The sequence below is a fragment of the Anser cygnoides genome, chromosome 1, assembly GCF_040182565.1.
Source record: "Anser cygnoides isolate HZ-2024a breed goose chromosome 1, Taihu_goose_T2T_genome, whole genome shotgun sequence".
Classification (NCBI taxonomy): Eukaryota; Metazoa; Chordata; class Aves; order Anseriformes; family Anatidae; genus Anser; species Anser cygnoides.
The window spans coordinates 175,372,154-175,399,799 of NC_089873.1; the positions used below are offsets into that span (position 1 = coordinate 175,372,154).

The 27,646-nt window shown below is 37.0% G+C and overlaps 1 long non-coding RNA gene across 1 annotated transcript; it reads left to right on the top strand.

The window, feature by feature from the left end:
• The first annotated feature begins 1,950 nt into the window (after positions 1-1,950).
• Positions 1,951-17,409, top strand: LOC125180005 (uncharacterized). Its single transcript, XR_007158210.2, has 3 exons — positions 1,951-2,062; positions 14,454-14,548; positions 15,775-17,409. It is a non-coding gene; the product is annotated as an uncharacterized lncRNA (long non-coding RNA).
• The last annotated feature ends 10,237 nt before the right edge of the window (positions 17,410-27,646 follow it).

A 27,646-nucleotide genomic window follows, 5' to 3' on the forward strand; every position in this document is an offset into this window, starting at 1 on the left:
CCCAAACACCAGAACCAAATAGAGCAAGAAAGAATTGTGTGAACTATTGTGTGAATAGTGCTTTACTTCATAGTTACTTCAGAAGAAAGTAAATTGATAAATAAATAAAGGTAAATATATATAAGGGAATATATATGTAAGGGAATATATATATAAGGTAATATATATATAACATATAAGGTAATATACATAATATATAAGGTAGTATATAGGTAAATGTATAGCAAATAAATAAGGAATTAAATAAATACAGCAGATAAAAGGAAATAAGACTGTGAAAAGAATAATGATTATCCCTTCATATGCATAGCTTTTATATGTAGTGTTAAGGAAGTGCAGGTTGTTGTCAGGTGTCAAGTGTCAACTAATACAGAGAGAACAACTGTGTGTATGAACATAAGATAAACGGTTCATCTTCCCTGCACAACAAGTTTAGTAATTGTCACTAGTGACTATGGTAAAACACAATAGTAACTACTGACAGCATTAATCTGCTGGGTAAATCGTTTTCAATGCACGTTCCCCAAGGAAAATGTTGTCTGTGATTTGTTTAATGATTTTCTGTATGTGTGTTTCTTTTAGTGATGAAACATCATATTAAAAACAATAATAATAACACTGTATTTGAAATTTAGCTAAGGAAAAAAAAAAGAGGCATCAGATAATGTAAAATATAATCAGTAAAATTTTACATTCACTAAATTGTTTAGTTATGTGAACCTAGTATGAGCACGCACAAACCAGAGTGTTTTAAAGGTAATTCTTAAAATAATTATTAATATATTATTATTACTATTATTATTATTTACTCCAAGAATCAGTCTTGATAATTTCAGTGGGGACTAATGAACTATTTAATATTAACAGGACTACTTGAATTGATTGTTCATGTATATCGCACTGACTATATAAAAATGACAGCGCATATTCTGTTTTGCTACTTTCAAATGTATTTATGTACTTTAATGCTTATTTTTATTGACATTTTTGCTAACTTTACATATGAATAAAGTTATCATTTGACTTGCAAATCTTCTCTAATCTTTTTATTCCCTAAAGGAGACTCATTGGAAGATGGATAAGCTAACAAATATAATCAAGGAAAATGCTTTTGCATCATGCAGTGCACACAACACAGATCTTCCTATCTTCTGCAACACACTAAGAAATTAAACAAAATTATTTGATCAGAATATGAAAATACCCAGAGATACTCTTTGTTTTCTTCTCTGTCTCTTTTCCACTTGTTCAGAGCTGGTAAGTACATTTTTATTTATTAGTAGTAGTAGTAGTAAGTAAAGTTCGGTCTGCCTGATTACTTTGCCTGGAAATTTAGAGGACTTAAGTGCATAGACTTTTTGCTAAGTCTGTTCCCAGTAGTGAATTTCACTCTTTCCACCTGAGAAATAAATATGAGAATTAAAACCTGAAGTTAGTAAGTATAATTTGATAAAGTTCAATGCATCACTAAGGCTCAGAATACAACCACTAAATGTAAGTAATGATGGCATTAAGACTGTTTATCCCACTGGTGAATTTGGCACATGGAGTATTAATACATTTTGAATCTTAATTCTGAGAATTTAATTTCATGTTTCTATTTAAAAAGACTTTTTAATCATTTTTGAATGTTTAAGTAATATTCAAAATCTCCAGATGGCATTAGCATCTATGTGTCTGCCAAAAATCATGCCTATCTAAACAAAGCATAAATCTACAGCTCCAGTACTGCTAGCTCCATTTCTTTTGAAAGCTCTTTCTAGAGGTAAAAACTATTGCATTTACTATTGAAAAAAATATGCTTTTAGTCTTTAAAAATCAGTATGCTTTTGCCTATCTTCTTTGAAGTCAGAATGGGAAAAAAAAAGTATTTTTTCTTCTCTTTTCTTATGAAATATATATATATATATATATTTTTTTTTTTCCCTATGTGTCTCCTTCTAAAACTAAGAGATCCCATATCAGCCAGTCTGCTGCAGGAAAGTTACAGTAAATGAAAACTTGTCTACTTTGACTGAAACCATCGGCACTGTTCCATGGAGAAGAAGGGAATCCCCATGAGGTGATGAGATCTTATTGCTGTATTTATTTTCTGTCACACACTAAGAGGATACATATAAGATGGTATTAAGAGGTTTGAGGACAGGTATTCTGCGTGTCTTTTTTCTGAGGCTCTGCTGTTAGCTAGAGATTTTGCTTTTTACTTGACAGCAGCCCAATTTACTTTGTATTAAAGTTAATGAAATACTTCAATTTCACTGAATGAGAGATGAAGTTAACCATCTGCTAGTTTAAGTTACATCTCCACCAAGGAGTTAGCTTCTGTTGTATAAATACTGTTGTTAATTCCTACCAAGTTTTTCTAACTTGATTGAGGTTAGTCACTCTGCAGAATAACACAGCTGTAGCCTGCAGACCATGGTCTACTAATACACAGCTGTAGTCTGCAGCTAGAGATAACAAACAGCAGTGTTAGTGTTAGTAGTTATTAAAGTTCATATTTATCACTCACCCCAGTCATTACCCAGACCCTAGAAAAGGCCTGCTAAGTTTTAAACACAAGGTTTTAAACACAATTCAATAAGAAAAAATGACGGTATAGCTTGTACTTGCAGTACAATGTGCCTGGTCTCCACAGCAGAAATCATGAAAAGTACTTAAATGCTCTATTTTTATTTTATATGTCTGAGGTGGGCAGCATGGAAGACAGCTGATATTTTTTGATTAAGCTTTATGACTATAGTACTCAAGGTAGAAGGTAGATAGGGGTTCAGGTGCCTGCTTGGCTTTGTCTGAAGAAGATCCTGAAATCTCCAGCAGCCCTGGAGAAGGATCTAAGTGGGCTGTGGTTGGTTTCTGTGGCAGCTCTCACATGTGTCTAAACATGTAAGTAAAACTGCACCGAAATTTCACTCCTGGGTGGTACAGATAGTTCCCTACCCCTTACCTTAAGTAGATCAGGAATCTACTTCTATCTATGCACAGTATGGTGTCTAGCAGTGTGATTCTGGGAAACAGGACATTTATAACAAAGGGTTTGCCTGGAGAAATGCTATGCGTCTATGTGGAAATCAGGCTAGTTTCTCATAATGGTCCTGTTTGGTTTCAGAAACCATCAAACCAGCGTTCTGTAAAAGGATCTGCAGTTCTATTTAGTTAGTTAGTTTTTATTTTTAATAACAGTTCTCAATGTAAAAACTATGAAAAGAAACCATATATTCTAAAGAGAGAAATAACCATTAAAATATATTTTTTCTCAAAAATAATGTAGTAGACATAATAATAACCTAAAAGTTATTTATCCAGAATTTTATTGTTATAGGAAGTGAGTTCAAAATAGTCTCACAGATGTGATATTCTACACATCCCTGTTAAAGAAAACAGAATGAACATTATTCCCAGATTTTTCTTAGCTTTTTTTTTTTTCTATAGCAGAAATGCCATGCATTATACTTTCTTCAGAATAACAGATCTGTGATATAGATCATACTTAACAGTTTACTTTTTGTTCTAATTATTTGTTTCAAGTTAATGAAACATCAATAAATGCTTCAGTGAATGAGTTCTTTCTGTTGCCATCAAGCAAGGAATTTGATAGTCCAATTTCCTGGGAACATTTTATCTCTTTATCATTTGATGTTGCCTTGGAGGTACAAAAAAATATTATCAGATAAAACTGAAAAATGAAAAGTGTTAACAGTTAGGTAAACAGAATAAGATACTATGATGATCTTGTTTTGTTTGCTTTAGCCCTAAGGATGCCCTTACCAACAACAGTGAAATCTTGCTCCCTAAAAGCATTCTGAAAAGGAAGTTAAGCATTCAGATAATGCCTAACTATCCATTGTACTCAGTAGTGTTTGGATTAGTAAAGGAAATAAGCTAACAATGCAACTTGAAAACAAAAACACAAACATAAAATTCAGTTTATCATAAGTGTTTGGAGAGTTAGGCAGAAACTGGGTAATAATTTTGTTTCAGAGCTTTGTTTGTTCTGCATAATGTGTTAGAGTATAAGTTCTCTCTGGAAAATAAGACTTTGAAATTATACTTTACAGTTCTAACCACATTTTTCTTCTTATCTCAACTTGAAATAGACAAGTATTTTGACTATTCCAGTTATACATTATTAGAATATGATGAAATATCAAGGAGTATTTCAAAAATTACTATGTAGTGTCTCTTTCCATTGCATTCATTGACAGTGTGGCAGAGAGGATAAACTGAACTATCTCAGATTAGGAAACTAAATGTTTATGTGATGTACATCCAGAGCTAGCTGTTGTAAATCTGCTTCAGTTTTGGTGCTTAAAATTTCTTACTGTCAGTTCTCAATCCCATTCCTCATGCTGAGTACTACCTGACATCACTGATAGCTATTTTTAGGTGAAACGTGAATTTTGTACTCTAGTCTTTGTGATGCTGCTCTCATAGATGCATGTATAATTTTCAGAATCAGTTTACAAAAAAAAAAAAAAATTAAAAAAAAATAATAGAATCATTAAGGTTGGAAAATACCTTCAAGATCATCTGGTCCAACCATTCCTCTACCACCACTATCACCCACTAAACCATGTTCCAAAGTAACATGCCTAACTTTTCCTTAAACATCCTCAGGGATGGTGATGCCACATCCTCCCTAGGCAACCCATTCCAATGCCTGACCACTGTTTCTGAGAAGAAATGTCTCCCAATTTCCAACCCGAACTTTCCCGGTACAAATTGAGGCCATTCCCTCTAGTCCTATCACTAGTTATCTGTGAAAAGGGGCCAACCTCCAGCTTTCCACAACTTCCTTTCAGGTAGCTGTAGGGAGCAGTAAGGTCTCCCTTGAGCCTTCTCTTCTCCAAACAAAACAAACCCAGCTCCCTCAACCGCTCCTCATAGGACTTGTGTTCCAGACCATTCACCAGCTTCGTAGCCCTTCTCTGGACACATTCCAGGGCCTCAATGTCTTTCTTGTAGTGAGAGGCCCAAAACTGAACACAGTACTCAAGGTGCAGCCTCACCAGAGCTGAGTACAGAGTACAGATCACCTCACTGGTCCTGCTGGCTACACTATTCCTGATACAAGCCAGGATGTTGTTGGCCTTGGCCACCTGGGCACACTGCCGGCTCATGTTCCAGCAAGCCTTGACAAACACCCCCAGATCCTTTTCCTCTGCACAGCTTTCCAGCCACTCGCCCTCAAGCCTGTAGCATTCTATGGGGTTGTTGTGGTCAAAGTGCAGGACCCGGCACTTAGCCATGTGGAACCTCATCCCATTGGCCTCTGCCAACCAATCCAACCAGTCCAAGTCCCTTTTCAGGGCCTTCCTGCCCTTCGGCAGATTGACACTTCCCCCCAGTTTGGTGTCATCTGCAAACTTACTGAAGGTGCATTCAATACCATCATCCAAATCATCAATAAAGATATTAAAGAGGATGGGCCCCAACACTGATCCCTGGGGAACGCCACTGTTGACAGGTCACCACTGGATTTCACTCCGTTCACCACCACTCTCTGGGCCTGGCTGTACAGACAGTTTTTAACCCAGCAAAGAGTGTACCTGCCCAAGCCATGGGCTGCCAGCTTCTGCAGGAGAAAAGTGTGAGAGACCTTGTCAAAGACTTTGCTGAAGTCAACAGCCTTTCCTTCATCCACCAGTTGGGTCACCTGGTCATAGAAGGAGATGAGGTTGATCAAGCAGAACTTGCCTTTCATGCACACGTTCTGACTGGGCCTTATCCCCAGGTTGTCCTGCATATGCTGTGTGATTGCATTCAAGATGACCTGTTCCATAAGACAGATCAGACAGCAAGCAAGATATAGTGAAACTCTCTGCAGAAGTTTTTCTATCTCAAGAGAACTCCCTGAGAACTAGGGAAACTTGGTGGAGATTATATATGGCCAAAACAACAACAACAAAAGTCAAGCCAAAACAGGAGGTTATGCAAGTGCAACCTGATTCCTAGCCGTTTCCAAGCCATAAAATTCCTAAGGAAACAGAGATACATATCTGTGGGCTTATACTTTGGTAAGAAAATTAAGGGTGAAACACACCTGTGACAATTCCCCGTCCTTGAAGGTTACAATTTAGAGTTATCTTGTAGAAATTAGATTTAATATATATAGCAAATAGTACAGCTTGTTCTGGCTCTGTCAGTAACTTTTTGCACAATTCTACAGAACTGGAGGCAGTAGTGAAACCTTAATGTTAAAAAATGTATGTTTTGGACAGAACATCCTAAGCTGAGCTGTTGATATATATATTGCTAGAAGGTCTGTTTTTATCAAGAGGTTCTTCATAACTTTTAAGTTAGTCATCATCTCAGCTCTTAGGCATAAAAATGTATCTGAAAATATCTTTTCATTTTAAGTAAAAATGCCAAGATTTTTCCAGACACATATTTGCAGACATATCTGAAAATGGAAACCAAATATATCTCAAGGGTTCAAGCAACAGAAGGAAGACAGAGTAAGTACCAGATACTCTAAATGTGAAATCTAATGATTTTTCAGCCAGTATGACTAACCCTTGTTTATTTATTTAGCATCTGTAAGGATATGAAGCATTTTAAACTTAGTTTGAAACTTATGAAGAACCAAAAGATAAATTTATTTTCAGTAGCACCGAGTCTTCTCTGTCTTTTTGCAATATGTCTAGCACTTGTAAATCTCTTGACCAACTGAGGGGTTTTTTGTTTGTTTGATTGTTTGTTTGTTTGTTTGTTTTTAGATCCTGTAAATTTGCCAAATAAGTTGACAGCTTGAGATTTTGAAAAACACATGATCTTGCTGTAATATGATATTTAGTTAGGTTGTTGTGACACTGACTGTTAAACTAGATCAGCACTGAGATCTCAACCCTCTATGTAATATAAAAAGACAAAAAATATTTTTCTTCAGTGATCAGTTTTAATAATAATTCAAAACACATTTAGCCATATTTGGCTATGTAAAAGGTCTGATAATTTTTACTTTGTTATTGAAGTTCTTCCCTCTAAGAGCTCAAAGTCTTCAAAACCCAGTTAGCATTATTTTAGTTTCTAAAACAAATGTTGAATGTATAGAAACTTGAGAGTAGAAACCCAATATAACAGTTTTGTAATTAAAGTAATTTTGATATCTTCAATGTTCGATGTAGCTTTTTTTTTTTCAAGCACAAATGTTAGAAGATATGCTAATGGATTAAAAACTACTCTAGCAGAAACCAATAAGTATTCTCTAAGAATAAGATGAATTGAATGAATTGAGAAGGTTAATCACAGAATCACAGAATTGTAGGGGTTGGAAGGGACCTCAAGAGATCATCAGCTCCAACCCCCCTGCCAAAGCAGGTTTCCTAGAGCAGGTTGCCCAGGTAGGCATCCAGATGGGCCTTGAATATCTCCAGAGAAGGAGACTCCACAACCTCCCTGGGCAGCCTGTTCCAGTGCTCCATCACCCTCACTGTGAAGAAGTTCCTTCGCGTGTTGGTGCGGAACTTCCTGTGATCCATTTTGTGGCCATTGCCCCTCGTCCTGTCCCCACAAACCACTGAAAAGAGGTTGGCCAAATCCCACTGTCTTCCACACTTAAGATATTTGTAAACATTAATAAGATCCCCTCTCAGTCTTCTTTTCTCCAGGCTGAACAGACCCAGGTCTCTCAGCCTTTCCTCATAGGGAAGGTGCTCCAGGCCCCATATCATCTTTGTGGCCCTCTGCTGGACTCTTTCCAGGAGATCCCTGTCTTTTTTGTACCGGGGAGCCCAGAACTGGACACAGTACTCCAGGTGAAGCCTGACCATGGCAGAGCAGAGGGGGAAGATCACCTCCCTTGTCCTGCTGGCCACACTCCTTTTAATTCACACCATTTAATCCCATTGGCCTTCTTGGCCACCAGGGCACGCTGCTGGCTCACGGTCAACCTGTCGTCCACTACATGAAAGATGACAGCTTTCTAAAAAGTGTTGATATAATAATTGTTTTGTCACTTAAGCTGTCCAGATAGTTCAGAGAAACACTAAGAAAGTCAATAGCATTTTTGAATATATGACTATAATAATAAAATATAATTATAACGGAATATAATGGCATTCTAATATTATACAGTAAGTTTCAAATGTTTATAACTTCTGGTCAGTAGATTATTATAAAGATGTAGAACTTGAAAACTTGAAGAAATACAGGTGAGAGTGATGCAGAATATAATAGGTGAGCTATAACATGACCTATGCTTAAAAAGAATATATAAATATATAATAAGCCACTACTGTTCACCTAGACCTCAATACTGACCTAGCTTACAGAATAGATTTTGGATGTCTCTGAACTACATGACAGTTTGCAAAAAACTATGCTTCCGTTCTTCTGGGAAAAGAATTGTAAACTGTATGATTTGTATTACAGCAGGTCCACAAGATGCAGGAAATTTCAGGACCCGATTGGCTGGATTCTCTACATGTAAAGAAGGAAGCATCATATTCCAAAATGTTTATGTTAGGAAGATATAGAACTCAAGGAAATAAGCAATATCTATTTGAACATGTTCAACTAAAGATGACTAGAAATCAAAAAATGAGGGAGCAAGAAAAACAAGGTGCTGGGGAAAGAGCAGAATGTTTTTCATCTCAGAACAGAAAATGTATTTCCAAACTCGCTTAAATAGTAATAGCAAAAGATATCTTGAACTGAAAAAAACAACCAACTTTTCTCCTGGCATCATTCTAATATGTCAGTTCATAGAATGACACACTGAATACAGCTAAGCCCAAATGTTTTTTTGTGAACCATGGTGGTGAAGGAATTGACAACTAGGGCTAACTGCCTGTGGCTGTGAATGTCAGAGGAGATTGTACTCATTCAATGACTTTGATATGCACATCTGAATTCAGTATTTGGCCTTAACAGAATAGATGCTTCCACAACTGCACTACTAGAGAATTTGTTTACTTTTAGATTAATAAATATGAAATGAAAAAGAAGAGGAAAGAATATATCAAACTGAGAATAAGTAATTAAAAAACAAAACAAACAAACAAACAAAAATATCGTTAGGTACTTAGCTTCTTTTTTGTCTACAATGAGACAAAAATTACTTGAAAAATTTTAGAGATCGATTGGAAAATGTAGGATTTTTTTTTTTCCAGATGTAAGGAGCTGTGCTCAATAAAAGCTGTTTCTGACTTTGACTAGCTTCTGAGTGTAATATCTCATAGTTACCATTACTCTGAGTAGAGACTAAGAAAATCATCCTTTGTCAATGGCATCAGAAAAAAAAGCTAGTCTCCCAATGGTCCTCTTTGCTTTTGTGTTTCTGTTTATTCTTTTTTTTTTTTCCCTTAAGTTGTATAAGAGGTGTTAGATCCTGACTGTTCTGACTTTCTTTTCTGAAAGAAAATAGAAGATTTATGGGGAAAAAAAAAAAAGAGAACTAAATCCTCAGCTCTCTGCTATTTCTAAATATATATATATTTAGAATTCTTGTCATTATCCATAATTTTTAAGTCCATGAAGTGTCTATAGGCTTATTCTGCAGACCTTTGGAACTCAAGAAGCTCAGAGGGAGACCCTTGATATCTGTAACATTGCATTTAAATCAGCTAATCCCTTCCTACAAAACTCTGACAGGTTACACAGGTAATTTTAATTTGATAAAATACTGGGATCCACACAGATTATAGCCAGAGTATGTTCTACTCTTTAAAACAAAATTCTATTATAAACACTGCTGCAAGGTCAGGTTTGCCTCAAGACCTTACCCCTTCTGCTCCATTTCATGTTGCACATGCATGATCAAATGTACAGAATGCTGCTCATTCATGAGAACGACTCTACCCAATGTCAGAAAACTAACAAATACACCATATCTGCATCATCACTAAGATGAAACTTTCCAAGACACATGACTGTGTTATTTCTTGTACCTGATCTTTCAGTATGATGAGAAGGCTCACTAAATATGTTCCTCTTTTATGAAGACTGTTCGACTGTTCCCTTAGTTGTTTGAGAAATTCTGTGGCTAGCACAGCGATTTCAAGAATAAAATGTGCCCTTTCATAGTACTCTGTGGCTTTTCAAAAATCACTGCCTACATATTAAAGTAAGGCTCTTCAGGTTTTCAAAACTATAAAGATTTTATTCTTCCCTTGCCATGATAGGGAAGCTGCTCCATGCTATATGGCTGATGCTTTGTTTTTCATAAAAACACTACAAGACATAAATCTAAATTTTGCAGTGTGCAGAACACTGAGTTTTCTAACAAAGCAACAGCTGTAACTATTACTTTGTTTCTTCTGACAGAATTGAGGTGGTTTTTTTTCGGGTTGTTCTTTTGTGGTGTAAGCTTTTTTTTATTTTATTTTTTTGTAAGGATATAATTTCCTTCTGGGAAATGTTCATTTTTTGTGTTTGTTCTTAATGAGAAATAAAAATATTTTTTAATCTTGATATTTTATACAAACTTATCTAAATAAGCCTACTATCAACAAAGATCCTTCAGCAAACAGACTTCTCTACCAAACAAGGAGCCTGGTCACTATGACATAAATAGACTCATTATTCACTGTAAAATCATTACAGCAAATGCCAAAGAAACAATATCTGAGTATCTCACTTGTGGTTATTTATGGCTCTGTGAAGCTTTTTATTTATTTATTTATTTATTTTCTTCAAAGCAATCTTCCCTCCTCTGTTCCAAATCTTTTTGAACTTAGAGGCATTTCCATTCCATTGGCACTGCAATTTTACTGTAATACCCTTTAAAAATGAATGGAAAATGATTCATTTTTCCAGGGCTATTGTATCATCAACCTTATACTGATAGTCAGTTTTCTTCATCTTGTTGACTTGTGAGGTTTTAACAGATTCATTTTAAATATATTTTATTCCAAGATTGTAAAAACAATTAAAGTTGCTAATTACCATCAGTATATTTGCTTACTGAATCCCGTAATAAACGCAAGCATTTGTAAATAAAGAAAATTATTAAAATCTGAATAAATTTTACTCTCTAAGTGATAAATGTGCTATTCTTACTGAATAAAAAGGAAGGCATATTTCATCTTCATGATGATGACTCTTTCAAATGTTTTAATTATCTGAATCTGGGACACTCTTGGACACCTGAATTCAACTGCATGTCATGGGTATATGTGTATGTGTATAGAAAGCAATAGAAAGAACAAGACATATGAGAGAGAACACAATGATGAAAAGCTGCAAATACACCAAACACAAAATTCAGGAAATTATATATTTAAAGTGGTTTGTGTTGCTGATAACGTTAAACCCTCCTACATACCAAAACTTAGATTATCAAACAAAAAAATGGAAAACGCATACCTAACAACCCTTTGAGAACAATTTCTTTTAAGTGATTAGCAAGCATTACATAAAGACATGTGGCCAAGGGTGAGAAAGAATTTAGTTTGTCAGGAAAGCAATCAAATGCAGGAAGAATAAGGCCACGTTCTTTTCCTGCTATTTTCCTATCTTGTTGTTCACTGTGCAATACATAAATGAAGCAGTGTTCCTACAGAACTGCTTAAGATAGAACACTGATTCATAATAAAAGAGATTTATCATTTGAACATTTTTAGATGTCTCATAAGTGTGAAACAAATGATCATGTAAATAAGGTTTGCCTCACCAGTGACTGAATCTTCAGCTGACAATATCTGCATTGCTAGCATGGCCAGCAGACGTAGTTGTTCAGTCCCAGCAAATACAACTTTGCAGAACTGGATCCAAAAAAGAGCAAAAAAGTTATTCTTGACTTTGGTTCAGCACTTTTGAGAGTCCATGTGGAGTACTGTGTCCACTCATGGACTCCCCAGGAATCAGAGAATCACAGAAAGGTTTGGGTTGGAAGGGACCTGAAAGATTATCTAATTCCAACACCCCTGTCATGGGCAGGAACACCTCCCACTAAACCAGGTTGCTCAAAGCCCCATCCAATCAGGCCTCAAGCACTTCCAGGGATGAGGCATCCTCAACGTCTCTGGGCAACCTTTGCTTGTGCCTCACCACCCTCTGTGTGAAGAATTTCTAATATCTAATATGAATTGCTTTTCTTCTATTTTTAAACCATTACTCTTTGTTCTTTCACTACACTCTCTGATAAATAGTTCCTCTCCAGCTTTCTTGTGGTCCATGTTTAGGTACTGGAAGGCCGCAATGTGTTCTCCCCAGAGCCTTCTCTTCTCCAGGATGAACAACAACAACTTTTTCAGCCTGCCTTCGTAGGATAGGTTCTCCAGCCCCTTGATCATCTTTGTGGCCCTCCTCTGGATTTGTTCTAATAGAGCCATCTCCTTCTTGTGCTGCGGGCCCCAGGCTGAAAGCAGTACTCCAGCTGGGGACTCACGAGAGCAGAGTAGAGGGGGACAACCACCTCTGTCAGCCTGCTGGCCACATTTCCTTTGATGCAGCCAAGGATACGGTTGGCTTTCTGTGCTGCAAACACACATTGTCATCTCATGTTGAGCTTCCCATCAACCAACACCCCCAGGTCCTTCTCGTCAGGGCTGCTTTCAATCCATTCTTTGCCCAGCCTGTATTTATGCTTGGGATTGCCCCTGCCCAGATTCAGGACCTTGCACCTGGCCTTGTTAAGCCTCTTGAGGTTTGCACAGGCCCACCTCTCAAGCCTGCCCAGGTTCCTCTGGATGTCATCCCTTTGGTCCAGCATGTTAGCTGCACCACACAGCTTGGTGTCATCAGTAAATTTGTTGATGGTGCACTCAATTTCATTGTCCATGTCACAGACAAAGACTTTAAACAGTGCTGGTTGCAATACTGAGCCCTGGGGTACATCACTCATCACTGATCTCCACTTGGAAATTTAGCTGTTGACCACCACTCTTTGAATGTGACCATCCAGCCAGCAACTTTCACATGCTGTAGCAAGTACTGGAAAAAAACAGTCACATGCTAGAGCTAGTCCTATAGAAAGATACCAAAATGCTTATGTGGTTGGAGCAGATGACATATAGAGGGAGGCTGAGAGAATTTTTTGTCGTTGTTATTGTGTTGTTTCATTTTTTGTTTTGTTTGTTTGTTTTGCAGTCTTAGGAAGAGAAAGCCAAGGGGAAGTTCTTACTGTTGTCTTCAATTAACTAACAGGAGCTTACAAAATAAACAAATAAACAAACAAATAAATAAATAAACTAGATCTTTTTTGGAGGTGCAAAGTGAAAGGCTAATAGGCAACAGGTGCATGTAGCAACACTTAAAATCAGGTATTAGATAGAATATTATCCACAATGAGGGGCAGACACCCTCTGAAGTCTCCATCCTTGAAGATACTCAAATTAAACAGAGCCCTAAGGAGCCTGCTTTAACTAGCTCCCTTTTTGCTATGTCATTGTACCACATTATTTCCAAAATTATTTTCTGATCTAAATCATTTTAAGATTTCTAACTGTGATTTTGGCTTTCTAACCTAACGTATTTTTTATCTGTTTGTATGTGGCATCAAGGAGTGTTTAGCTACAGTTAGTATTGTCAAGAGAACCTTCTGTAGGTTTGGCTTTTTTTCCTGTGTACCATATGTAGGCCTATGATAGCAGATCTCACAGAGAAGAAGGAACATCTGTTTCAGACCTTAATGATAAACCTTCAAAACTTGCAACTACATGAAGTTCACCAGTCCTTAGGCGTGAAAGTTATTTTGGCTAAAATAGATGTAAAAGAAGGAAAAGATGACTTACAAGGGAGAAGACAGGCAAGAGAAGGGGGAGGAACACCATTCCCCGGGAAGGATCTAAATTATCTTTATGGTTGTGAATTCTCCAAATAATTAATTATTTACTTTCAGCACAGAGTGAAGTTCCAACATATCTTTGAGGAACAAGATAGGGACATCACAGATATTTTCTACAGACTAATTTCTAACCAACAGTCAAATATTTTTACACTAGCTTAGAGTGTTAACTCACACATATAACATTAGAGAATGCTATTTTGGACATTAACTCTAAAGCTGGATTTACAACAGAAAGTGAGCAATGATGGAGATTTTTCTGTAGAGTGATTCATTTGCTTTCAAAGTTAAAAGGGCTTTCTACTGACCATTGATGTTCATTTAATTGATGTTCAAACTAGAAACCTCACAAATGAATGTCATTGTTATACGCACTTGAAGCTCTCGTCTAAGTCTATTTAGAGCTTCTAGAAGAAGGAGAAATTATTCTTCTCCATTTCCCTGAAAACTCCTAAATTATCAATGTCATATTCTGATACTCAGTTTAAAGTGTTATAAATCAAGACTGCAATTGAAATAAAAGATGTGCCATACCCACCTTATATAACTGATCTGAATAGAAATTCTCTCTCCTAGCTCTATGTGTATATGCACCAGCTGAAAGGAGAGGTCAGTAATATATACATGGAGATAGAGGAACAGAAGGACTGTTTGGCTGCTGGTTGATTGGTTGGTGTGGTTTGTTTGTTTTCTGTTTGTTTCTTTCTTTCTTTTCCCAACACAGTGGTGTCTCACGCTGGCATAAACTGAGCAACAAGTACAGGGCCAGAGAAGAGGGGAAAAAAGACAGCAAGGTTTAGCAAAGGATCTCAGATCAAGGTAACATATAAGAAATTTAAGAACTGACATTTCTTTTCAGCTAACTAACTCTTTCTCCATTCACCAGACTGGAGGAAATAAGTGTGGAAATAATATTTCCACAACTGGTGGAAATAAGAGCAGCTTTCTCCACTAGCAGCTCTTCCCTCTGGAAAAAGGAAAATGGCACCTTCACAAGAGATATCTGATGTCTTCAGGGAAGTCTTGGAGGGTCAAGTATCAAAGGGAGCATACATAATGATCTGTGACAAAGGAGGAACAGGACATTGGGAACACAGATCTGAATTAAAAACTAAGTGTGTAGAGAGAAGGAGTCTCTCTTGCAAAGTTGGAAAGATTTATGACTTTCGACTTCCTGCAGTCCAGGAAGCCATTGACCAAAACCACTTGTTAGACTGGGAATAGATGGGATGCAAAATACTTCCCTAGAACATAGTGGCTGGTACTGGGAAAGGGTAAACTGTCTCCTCCTCCCCTGGGTGGTTTTCTCTACTTAGGAAGGTCCAGTATACTGTTTTGCATTCTGGCATAATGTAGCTTTACAACTATTGCAGTCTTTTGACTATCACATTTCAGTAAAGAGACAAAAGGGTAACAGGGATAACAGTTGCACCACAAGGATCCAACTAGTTCAATGTCCTACCACAATTTATGGAAGACGGTGGGGGGAATAAAAGATACACACAACATTTTTACCTCTTTCAAAGTATGTTTACTAGATAAGTTGTGGGAGAACTAATTTAAGGCATTTTATGCTTAGAAACTTTTCATAGGATTCTTTATTCTCACAGTAATTTCTCTATTATGGGTCACTTTAACATATAGCTAATTTATCTCCAGAAAGAGACTATATTTGATAGGGTTTTTTTAATCAATATATAGCTACCCAGATTTTCACTGTTCCTTAAATGTTCTTCAAATATAAACAGACACATGTGTAAGTATATTTAATATTGAAAATAATGTTTTGTACCTTGTCCTTATTTATGATTAAAAATAAGGAAATACTAAAAATTATTATTATTCATGGATTTTATTATTATTATTAATTAAAATAAACATTTGCAGTTCTGATAGATTAAAAAAAAAAAAAACACAACTTTCCTTTAGAAAATTATACATTTGAAGTCAAAAGCAAAAGTGCTAAGAAAATGAAACACTCACAAGAAAAAAAATGTGGTAGAACAAACATAACTTTCTGACAAATACTGACTTTTTTGTTATAGCTTCGATGGAAGATTTTCAGTCAGCCCTATGGACAACTCACTGTTGATGACTGCTGTCCTTGTATATTTTCAGAGGAAAGAAATGAAGACAAAAGCATATATCATCTACAATTAGATGAGTTTGTGGGGAGGCACACAGGGAATTATAGAGTTTTTCCAGAGACACGCAGAAGTAGCGGTTACATATTTCAATTTGTGCTTTAGATTTGTCAGTCTTTGCTATACTCAAAGAGCAGTATTTCTCACAAAATTTTAAAATTTCATTCAGTTAGCATTAACTGTAGTAAATCAGCTTTGAAACATACTCTTGGTATAATTTTCTATGGAAGAAAACAATGCTTACAAAGAACAGACTGCAATACATGGTAACAGGTAATGGATTTGAATTGCAGAAAGAAGATTCAGTCCTGATGCTAGGAAAACCTTTCTGATAGTAAAAATAGTGAGGTTCTAAAATAGATTGCCTCAAGAGAGGCCATATATAATATTTTTGTAAAAACAAACAAACAAAAAAAAAACAAACAAAAAACATATCCTCTTTGGCTTTTAAGACTAGATTACACAAACATTTGTCATGAATTAAACCTATATGTATGCTAGTTTTGCTTTAAGAACAGTAATTAGAGCTAGGGATCAAGCCAACTATTAAGCAGTATGAAAGATCAGAATATAGGTCCTGGCTGTGGTTTAATTAGCATCAGTTGTGTGCCTTGGCCTTGAAATTCTGTTAAAAAAAAGTTCATAGAAAAATTATCTCATATATACTATGAGAAAGTATTTTAAATTTTGCTTTATTAGTTATATGTGACATAAGATATAAAGTGTGTGTGTATGTGTGTGTGTTGTTACAATATAGTGATTAAATTGCTACACATGATTAATCATGTTTGGTAAAATTATAAATTGAAACTTGCAATTGGATGACCAAAGGTATCAGCATGTGCATTCAGCTATGCAAAAGTGTTCATAAATTTAGAAGCACAGGATTATTAGATTTGCCTGTGTTTCAGCAAAGAAAAGGATTCCAAAAAAGATGTGATGATTTTCTCTCCCCCAAGGACAGAAAGAACAAGGACAGAAACAATTAAACTGTTGACTGATAGCATGATCAGCTGGATAATTATACCCAAATTGCTTGCATGTTTTGTTAAATAAATCTTTGCTTTGATACGCAATTGTAGTTTGGTTTCCTATGTGCTGCATCGAAACTCCTACTTGAGGCTATGAAGAGGTTCAGTTTGTGAGCTCACTGCCTGGCCTTCTTTCCATAAGTAGCATAGCAGTAACCTTGAGGTGTGTTCCATGCTTGTTATTTGTGACTACATTTTGAACAGAAGAAAAGGCTTTGGTTACTAAGGCAGGAACAGCGACGGATGACTGCCTTATGAAAATAATCTGCCTGTTTTCCCAGAAGGTTGCTAACAGCTTTTATATTGCTCCATACGTGTGTCATCTCTAAAACAGCAATTCATTTACTTTTCTCTCAAGAATGAATGCACTGTAGCAGGAAATATGTAAGGAAAATCTGAAGGGAAAGTAAATCAATCTTATCTTCAGCCTACAAGCAATATTATACACTAACTGGGGGCAGACAGGACTTGTCCAACATTACTGCTTGCTAAAGAGGAAGGTATTGATTTGTGTTTGCCTTTTAAAACAGTAAAGAGTCTATAGCACTTTCATACATCATAGGATAAGACCTATGGGGAATCAAAAAGCAATATACAAACCTCAAAAGGCTGGTAGCTCTGATTTGTGCAAGCTTTGAGCATTATGAGTGCTTATTTAAATTTTTTTTTCTGCATCATCCATCTTCCTTCAAACCAACAGAAATTTTTTTCTGTCATTGTCCTTCTAAAAACCTCTTCTCAACTGATATATTTTCACTATCTAACCAGTCTCTTTCATCCTTGCTGCTCTATGAGATTAGACTATATTGAAAATGATCCTGGTAAACATTCCTACAACGTGAGCAAAGTTTTTATGCTGCAAGAAAACATTTGTTAATTAACAACTTAGCTATGGGATAACCATGCCATAGCTGAGAAGCTAACATACTAGAGAAAATAGAAATTTTGCAATCTTTGTTCTTATTCATTTTCCAAAACTACTTTTTGGAAAATCACTATATATATTTTAGCAAAATTTAGCTTTGAAGTAGGAAGAAGTAGAACAAAGTAGTTCTAGTAGTAGAAAGAAGTGGAACAAAGGAATATGGGTAATACTGGGTCATATCAGCCACAAAAGCAAATAAAATTATTTGTATCTGAGAAACATTAACAGTGATATCAATTTGCATTTTATTCTTTGGATCAATTAATGGAAAAGAAATGTCAGGTTTATTTTCCTCATTTCCCTAAAGATTGACAAGCATTGACTGATATTCTAGATGTCTTAAAGCATCCTGTCCATACTTCAGCTGGCCAGGCTGCCACATTTTCCTATAAAATCCAGAATTTGAAAGATGTCATAGAATTTAAGGGAAACCCACCTCCCGTTCTGCAGCTGCTGAATGCCAGATGGCATACTCTAAGGCACCTAACACGACACTGAAGACCTATGTTTAAGAATTGAATTCTACCTAAGGTAACTAATTAAGGGTGAGCTGAATTTTTCTCTGAGCTTGAGGCAAAATTCATTTGTCCCATGTCCTAGGAACATGTTATTTTAGGCATTGTGGGGTGTCCCACACGGTCTCTAGTGGTCACTCCAGGAAACTGAAGGTTTTATCAAAGTCTTGAGTCACACGTGATAGCCTAAATAGGTACATGTCTCATAGTATCCCCTGAATGTATTATATGACACTATTCACCTACATTAAGATAATGGAATCCTACCCTTACTGTTCTGAACCGGCAGCTAAAAGTCAGGCATATTCCTCCGGGTGTCCCAAGTAGCAATAGATTCCTGTTCAGCCAACTGAATTGAATTTCTGTATACCTTCTTCTATTTATTCTGCTTTTGCTATCAGGAAACTACAGCACTGATCTCATGGGTTTCATGGGATAATACCATAGCTGACTACATGTGTAACATAACAACTGAAAGTCAAGGCTCAGAAAACTAATGTATGGATGAATGGGTGTACATGTGTAAACAGAAACACAAAAGCAGCAAATTGAACTTGCTTGCCATGAATCCCATTAGCATGTGATTTACTGCAACAAATATTTACCTTTCTGTCCATAAGGGATGCTATTATTGATATTTACAGACAGACAGCTTAAGTGAGTCACCCACAGATAGTATTCCAGGAAAGTTTTCCAGGCTCACATTGGAATCACACTACACAAGTCCAAAGTCAATAAGAACATATATATATATATATATATATACACATATATATACGTGAAGTTTGCAGGTCATAAAACTACCGTAATTCAATTAATATCAGCTCATCTTTACATCTGAAGTGTGGGCCCTACCAATGCATGACACTGACTTGAGTAATCAGATGTAGCCAACATCCCTGGAGGTATTTAAGAGATGTGTAGATATGGCACTAAGGAACATGGTTCAGTGATGGGACTTGGTAGGTCAAGCTGATGGTTGGACTTGATGACCGTAAGGCTCTTTTCCAGCCTAAATGGCTCTATGATTTTCTGGTTCTATACATGCATGGTATAAGTCTGAGTGGAATGAGGCACAGAATTCAGAATTTTAGATATAGTTTCTCCTAAGTGAGAAAGTAGCTGAAAGCAAATTATCCCCTCATTACACTCAGTTATACACCCAAAGAACATCTAGGCATATGCAAACATTTCCTTGTAGGTTGTTTCATGGAAGATAAGGAGATTAGACTAAAATCTGTATTTCTTTACTTGTTTATAGGATTCATACCATCTATTAAACATAATCCTTTGCTAACTCTGAGGTACAGAGCACTTCACTGTATTCTCAAGGCTCAGAAGTTCTGTGTACTTCAAATCAAGAACAATTGTCTTTGGTTTGTCTACATTTCTGAAAAGATGACTGGTAAAATACATTTTGATCTTGCAATTTTGATAAAGTGAACTGGTCTTCTATTTGACTGATACTTCATGTAAAAACACTAGGGTAAGTCACAGTTCTTTCAGTCTGTGATGGTATTGCAACAGTTGCTACTGCTAACAGCTAATTTTGTGTTCCATGATTCTTATAAAAAACAGACTTACTTTACAGTAACACATACACACACAAACACACACATAAGAATTTGAAAAACACTTTGATTTGTTGTGTTGATGCATTTGGATTATAACAGGGGAAATGCTTTTTTTTTTTTTTTTTAGTAATGTTCATTTAAAATTGAGAGTTTTAATGTCTCTTTTGATATTCCTGTTGTAAACAAACCATCTTATAAGGCTGTGATTTTAGGTTTCTAAGCATCTTGTAAAAGAGGGTACTATTATTCTCCCCATTTTACAGATTTGTAGACAGCAGCAACAATTGGTGCAGTGACTTGCCAAGTGTAGGGTCAGCTCTCTCTGTATTGCTACTATAACCCATTTTGAAAAATTAGTAATTTTCTGTGTTGGAGTTTTCTGCAACTATTATACATAGAAACTGCTCACTAACAGAGTTTTCACCAGCTTGAGACAACCAAAGAGCTCACTTTGCCAGTGTTCTGGAAGCAATTTAGTGGATGACGTCTCATGACTATGACAGTCACGAGTAAATCTCATGTGGGAGTTCTGTTTTCCTTACTTCCTGCAGCAGTTTAAATACAAGTAATCAAAAAAAGGCTAGGAAACATTACCAAAGGTTCAGAAAGTATCTTCTAGTGTCCTTCATTATTAGATGTGTCACTAGCAGGCTGCATACCCATTAAATTTCCATTGTAAAACACAACTCTAAACATGTCAGAGGAAATTTGCCATACTAAATCTAAAATGCACACCGTTTGTTACTTTCTCTGAATGCTAACTAGGTATTTCCACGCTATTCCATGTTGATATAATGCCATAGTTGAATTCTAAGCATTACATCCCCTAAAACAACCATATCTATTTATAGAGGTCGACTAACCATATGATAATTAATATGAAGTATGTTCTTTTCTAGTGTAAGTTTAAGAATATGTAGTGACTGTAGTGTTTGTGCAGCATCTTTAAGAGAACTAATAATGTTTCCTATCAGGATCAAAAATAAAATTTTGAATCCAAATGTCTTCAAAATAATGGAAACATTTGCCACCCAATTCAAAACTACAGAATTGAATAATACCTTACAGCATTAGTTGAGGTTTGGCTCCAGTTTCTTTTAAATCTTAATAAAAATCATGAGGTTAGCTGTCTTCCTGGGTTTTTGACCAAAAAGAAACATGACGTCTTTGAACTTTCACATTGTGACATATACAGCACTGCTAATTTCCCAAACATCAATATCTTTCTGAGTTCATCTAATCTGTAGATAAAGATGTCTGTGTGTCTAATTATAACTTTAAGTGATTTTTTGACTTACTGAGGAAGTTTCTCCTAAATGCACTACTTCAATGCAGGGTACAATTTCTCACAGAATCATAGAATCATATAATCATATAATCATATACCATAGAATCATAGAATCATAGAATCATATATTCTGAATCATATTCTGAACGATTCTCCAAGAGAAACGGAAAAACAGCTGTTGATTGACAGCAGTTTTTTTTTCCCTTTGTTAATGAGTCGAATCAAATCAGTTCCCAGTTTCATTATAAATATTTTTAAATAAGCATATACCATATATTTTGAAACAATAATAACATTAAAAAATAATGAACTGCATCACAAGTGTCAGATTTCATAGGTAAAATACATGGAAACAAAAAAACTGAAGACATAAATCTTTATCCAAATAGATCATTTTGTGTACAAATGAGTAAAGATTTTTTTTAAACAAAAAATGCTGTAAAGATTATAACTTTGTACAACTCAGTGCTGCAGATTTCCACTTCAGTGTCAATGAAGTGACAGTGATGTGTACAATTTATTTTTTTCTTGTTGTTGTTACTTCCTCCTGCACATTATCGACTATAATAAAAGAACTGAACTTTTCTTTATATCTGTATAAGCTCTTCAAGTACTGTAACTTAATGTCATTAACAGTTGCAATTGCTGAGGTAAATACAACTAGATTTCAACTTTTTTTTTTTTTTTTCCAGAAATGAAGTTTAACTAACATGCTATTCAAAGAGCCAGAATCAGTGTTCAGATTCTTATTTTATGATTTCTTAAGTGATTTGACTTGTTAAAGTAATAAGTGTTATTATATTTATGGCTACTTTCTCTTCTGCTTTATACTGGTTTAAACATGGAGTAACTACAGAATAACAGGAATAAATTTTGCTGGAGTAAACTATACATTCTTACCTCCACACTCTATTATTGTATTTCAGTATGTCTGGGAATGAAGCCAAACAGGCACTAAAGAAGAAGTTTCAGAATATATCAACCCATCTTCTCTGTAACACATAGGTCTCTGAACACATCACTCTACACACTTCTGTGTACCCTGCCTTCCTGCTGAATACAGGATACAATTTATGGTTTATCTCAATATTCAGAGCATTCCATAGAAAAGGACCAAGCTTTTCTTTCCAGAAATCATTATCTCCCTTGACAGCTGTTACAACCCAATGAAACTATCATTTTCTCTTAAGAAGCAAAGGCTTGCAAGCATGAAACAGAAAAGATACATATACATATTATCTATCTATTTATTTATTTATTTATATTTTTGCAAGAGCTGCCCCACGATCAGGGTACTCTTTGACAGCTGATATGAGCTTATGAAATTGAGCTCAAGTTTCATAGCTTTCAGATTTAAATGCAAAATTCATTTCTTCCACTCTAGTTTTCTCTAAAAAGTCCCTTCACACAGTGCTGTTTCCTGACCTAGGTTAGTTTTCTTATTGTTGTAGTGGGAGTTTAGGGGACAAACAAGTACCCAAACAGACCCTTGGCTCAGTCTTTCATCTCTTTTTCTCATCCCATCCACTCTCATTGAGATTTTCTAAGCATGGTGGTATGGAAGCTTTGTGTTACTTTTCCTCTACTCTTCTCATTTCAATGGGAAATTGCAGAGACATGTCCATGCTGGCCTATTTATTTAGTTACATCTCTTTTTGCTAGTCCTAGATCCTTAAAGCATATGGATCCTGGTAGACTAGATAGCTGGAGATTACCTTGGCCATGTTCACATGAAATGGCTGCAAAAAATTATAAAGCAGGATCTATTACCTTCCGTACAGATCTACGTAACTAGTACTTCTTGATCCAAGCCTGGTTTATCTGTTACTTTGCTGAACCAAAAAGGATGAGTGACTGCTAATTCATTGATCATTACCCTAGATTCAATGTTGGCTGACAGGTCAGGCTCAAAGGTTTATAGTACATGGGGCTACATCAGGCTGGTGACCAGTCACTAGCTGGGTTTCATAGGGCTCCATTTTGGTGCCAGTTCTCTTCAACATTTTTATAAATGATCTGGATGCAGGACTTGAATGCATACTAAGTTTGCATGTGATACTAAATTAGGCAGGGCCATTGACTCCCTTGAGGGTGGAGAGGCTTTGCATGGAGATCTTTACAGATCCCTGCTAGAGGGCAGCTACTAATTTCATGGAGTTTAACAAGAATAAGTGTTGGATACTGCACGTAGGATGGGGCAACACTGGATAAATGTACAGACTGTGGGATGAGAGGATGGAGAGCAGCCCCATGAAAAGGGATCTGGGGGTTCTGGTTTACAGCAGGCTGAATATGAGTCAACAGTGTGCCCTGGCAGCCAAAAGGTCCAATTGCATCCTGGGGTGCATCAAGCATATCTTTTGTCTCTTTCTACAGACAGTACACCAGCTGGTGTACCAGCGCTCACTGGATGTCCTGGTTTGGTTGGGACAGAGTCAATTTACTTCATAGTAGCTCATATGGTGCTGTTTTGGATTTGTAACAAAAATAGTGCTGATAACACAACAATAGTTGTGGCTGAGCAGTGCTTGCATTAAGTCAAGGTCTTTTCTGTTTTGCGAGCTGTCTGCTAGTGAGTAGGCTAGAGGTGTACAAGAAGTTGGGGAGGACTTATCCAGGACAGCTGACCAGACAGCTGACCCAGTCTGACCAAGGGGATATTCCACACCATATGAAATCATGCTGAACAATAAAACTGGGGAGTTGGCCAATGGGGTTGCTGTTTCCTGTGGACTGTCCGGGCACCAGTCAGCTGGTGGTGAGCAATTGCATTGTGCATCACACACATAAAAAGCACCCTACATCTTCATCAGAACAGTTTTTACTCTTGCTGCTATGGATCTGGGGATCTGAGGTCAGGGGAGTTTGTGTTCCTATTTTTCACTTTTTTTGGCTTTTTCTAGTGTATTGTAAAGCACAACCATATTTTATTTCTCAAATTCATTATCTCCCAGTAGTTAATACAAAAAAAAAAAATCAAATTATTTGTAATAATATGAGCTACAAATGATTATTCTGAATCATGAACAATATTTATTACAAACATGAAATTGTTAATCAAGTCAGCACAGTTTAAATTTGGACTGACAGAATCAGTATAATGTAAACAAAGCTATTTTTTTTCCTCTGATTTGGACAGGCTTACTGCTAGGGTGTTTGTTTGTTTGTTTGTTTGATTGTTTGAGATCAGAAAAACAAACAAACAAACAAACAAACAAACGAAAGAACACATTTTATAAAGATATTCCTGGCTTGTTTGATTAGTATTGACTTTAAACTGCTAAAGGATCTCCAACAATCACAGTCGTTTATTTAACAGATAGGTCATGATTTAGATTAATTGTTATTCTTGGATAATTCAAAGTTTATCTTATATTAATAGATAAAATGGATGTTACCTAAAAATTCTTCATCATCACAAAATGCGTCTTCGTAAGGTTCCAGTTTTTGTTTGTTTGTTTGGGGGAGGGAGGGGGCTAGGTCATAAAACTCAGTAATCTTTTCCTGTGTTATTTTCCAGCCATCCACATCATGAGATCCACAGAAGCTGATGTTGGGCAATCAATATGGTGTAGTGAAAATAAGCAACTATTTCATTTGTTAAATATAACCAAAAAAATATTTCCTGTAAGAGTCAAACTGTCATTTAAGAGACTTGTTTGAATATATGCAGGTAAGGCCGTGATGTGAGTTCAAAAGACATCAAGGTTGCTGGCAACATGTTATTTATGGGACTAGTATCCTGCAATATACACTGATGCTAGAAAATCACAGCTCTGTGATTAGTCAAAACTGCTTTTAATCATCTTTAATCATTTAATTATCTATAGCTCTGAATGATAATTAACCAAGACATTCCAATATTATAGGATCCCCATATATGAGAACGGAGGGTTTATATTTAGATTCTCTGTATGAAAGAGTATGGCAGTAAATTGCTTACAGAGTATTTCTCTAAGAGTATTACATTACAGAGGGACAAAAATGAAAAACTGTTACTCCATTTTATAAGTGCTTAATAACCTATTGTTTCCTCTGGTATTTACAGCCATGCTCCATGATACCAGTTGGTCATATAAACAGAACTGTAGAGGACTAAGGTTTGATTTTCTAGCACTTCACCCCACTCTACATCAAAAACAAGTCACACCAGGCATAAAAGGTAGCCTATGAAGGAAACAGTTAAAATGTTTTTTTTTTAATTTTTTTGTTTTGTTTTGTTTTGTTTTTTTCTTTTCTTTTTCTGCATTACATTTTCACTAGAATGAAAATAAATAAATAAATAAATAAATAAATGTAATTCTACCTCTGTTCACAAAAATTATCACAAGGAACAGGATTCTCCCCCCTTTAGGAAAGAGGCAGCATAAGACGGTAACATGTAGAATATTATGTGTACATTGTGTGTACTCTTTTTCTTACTTGGCAGAATATTTTATTTTACTAGATATGAAAGGAAACATAACTGAATGATTATACTGAAATGAATTTTCCTCTGTCTATCAACATTACACTCCCCTGGGAGGCACAGTTAGTTCTATAGGTTTTTCAAATGGAGCTCATCTTTGTAGCCAAGACATAGCTTCAAAGAAAAATTCCTCCCTAAATTTGAGAGGTCCCAACAGAGAACCTACATACCTAAGCTCCTTTCCAGAGTCAGAGGTTTGACCATAAATGTGGTGAATAGGAAAAATCTAATATGAGGTTGTGGTGGTTTCACACTGCAGGGCAGCTGAACTCCACTCTCTCACTCCCCCTCCACAAAGTAAGAGGGGGAGAAAACATGGTAAAAATGGGCTCAAGGGTTGAGGTAAGGACAGGAAGATTACTTACCAGTTCCTGTCATAAGGAAAACAGACTCAGCATAGGGAAATTAGCATAATTTATTTCCTATTACTAACAGGCTAGAGCAGTGTGAACTAAAACCAAACTAAAAACAACTTCACACCCATCCACCATCTTGTACGTCCTCCTTGAGTGGTGTGGAGGAAGGAATGGGGAATGAGGGCTGCAGTCCAGAACACTTTGTCATCTGCTGCTCCTTCACAGTCACTCTTTTCCCCTGCTTCAGCATGGGGTCCCTCCCACAGGATGCCATCCTTCCTAAACTGATCCTGTGTGGGTTTCCCACAGGCAGCAGGTCTTCAAGAACTGCTCCAAGTGTCCCCCACAGGCGGCAGCTCCCCGCAGATCACTGCTCCTTCGTGGGCTCCTCTCCGCAGGCTGCAGCTCCGGCCAGGGGCCTGCGCCTGTGGGGGCTCTCCATGGGCCGCAGCCTCCTCCAGGCCACATCCACCTGCTCCACCGGGGGCTCCTCCACGGGCTGCAGCGTGGAGATCTGCTCCATGTGGGACCCATGGGCTGCAGGGGGACAGCCTGCTCCACCAGGGGCCTCTCCACAGACCACAGGGTAACTTCTGCTGCGTGTCTGGAGCACCTCCTGCCCTCCTTCTGCATTGACCTTGGTGTTTGCAGGGCTGATTCTCACTCCTCACTCTCCCAGCTGCTGTTCTGCAGCAGTTAATTTTTTTCCTTCCTTCAATCTTCTCTCCTGGAGGCCCAACCAGCATTGCTCCTTGTCGTGGTTCTGACCAGCAACTAGTCCCTTTTGGAGCCAGCTGGAGCTGACTCTGATCTGACATGGGACAGTTTCAGGGCTCTGCTCACAGAGGCCATCTCTGCAGTCCCCTATAGCAGGTTTATGTGGCAAGGTTTTGGTACTGGGAGGCCATAGGGGTGGCGTCTGCAAGAATGTTGTGGTTTAACCTGGCCGACAGCTAAACACCACACAGCCGTTCGCTCACCCTCCCCCCTCCCTCTATGGGATGGGGGAGCGAAATGGGAAAGTGAAGCCTGTGAGTTGAGATAAAGACAGTTATTAAGACAGGAAAATAATAATAACAGTAATAATAATAATGATGATGATGATGATAATGGTATTACTAATAATAATGTGTACAAAACAAGTGATGCACAATGCAATTGCTTACCACCCGTTGACCGAAGCCCAGCCTATCCCCGAGCAGCTGGCCCCCCACCCCGGCTAGCTACCCCCTACATATTGTTTAGCATGACGTCAGATGGCATGGAATACCCCTTTGGCCAGTTTGGATCAGCTGTCCCGGGTCTGACCCCTCCCAGCTCCTGCTGCACCCCTAGCCTGCCCGCTGGCAGGACAGAGCAAGAAGCTGAAAAGTCCTTTTCTTGGTGTAAGCACTGCTCTGCAACAATTAAAACATCAGCATGTTATCAGCACTCCTCCCATGCTATTCCAAAACATAGCACCCTACCAGCTACTAGAAGGAAAATTAACTCTGTCCTAACTGAAACCAGGACAAAGAAGAATCTAGAAGCTGCCCCATGTTAGATAAGGGCCCTGCCACTGGTCAAAGCTGAGCCAATAAGCGATGCTGTTTGCGCCTCTGTGAGAGCAGATTTAA